Source organism: Oryctolagus cuniculus, chromosome 7 (assembly GCF_964237555.1).
Source record: "Oryctolagus cuniculus chromosome 7, mOryCun1.1, whole genome shotgun sequence".
NCBI classification, from domain to species: domain Eukaryota; kingdom Metazoa; phylum Chordata; class Mammalia; order Lagomorpha; family Leporidae; genus Oryctolagus; species Oryctolagus cuniculus.
The window spans coordinates 14,702,654-14,703,477 of record NC_091438.1 but is presented as its reverse complement, the minus strand read 5'-3'; positions in this window follow the sequence as shown (position 1 = coordinate 14,703,477).

The window sequence follows — 824 nt, the reverse complement described above, 5'->3', positions numbered from 1 at the left end:
CTTCCCAGGCCATTACCAGGGCTATATCAGAAGTGGAGCAGCTGGGACAGGAACCAGTGCCCGAACAGAATGCTGGTGTCACAGGCAGCAGCTGTATCCCCTATACCATGATGGCCCCCAACTTTGAATTCTTGAAGTAGGGGTGCTCCAGCAACAAGAATTAGCTCTCCTGCCCGAAAGAACTAAAAATAACAGCAACCACAGCAACAGACAAAATAGAGTATTTTCAAGATCCTTGACAGCTAGCAAAAAAGAAGTGACAGGAACGCAGCGGGTGAGCCCTGTCATTGCTGCAACTCACTGTCCTCAGAGTTTCCAAGATAAACAGAGGGAGAGGAAGGTGAAGATGGGCCCAGTGGGCCCTTTGGTAGGAGGACACTGAGCTGAGAGGCCAACAAAGACAAAGTATCATTGAGTCTGTAGGGGGAGCCCGGGGGGGGGGGGTCACAGAAGGCGCCTTCTGAGCACACAGCACAGTGTGACCAGGCCTGCACACAGGAAACCACCTAGTGTAGGGAAGTTGTTTCAAAAGCAGAAACCAGTGCCTGTCCCTCACTCAGGGCCAGAATAGTGACTGTTTCCAAAAGACAGACTTTTTCAAAAAACAAGCAAGCACGCAAACACACAAAACCCCTCCGTGCTCCATTCAGCCAGCACCGTGCGCTCCTCGCCAGGGCCCCAGAGCGCCCAGAGCCCCACCCCAGGGCCTCACCGCGGCCCTCAGCCTCCGGAGCCGCCGCGCTCCCAAGGCCACGCCCACCGCCGCGTGGCCCTGCGCTTTCCCGCCCTCCGCAAGCCCCGCCCACCCACCCGTTGCCCTCAGC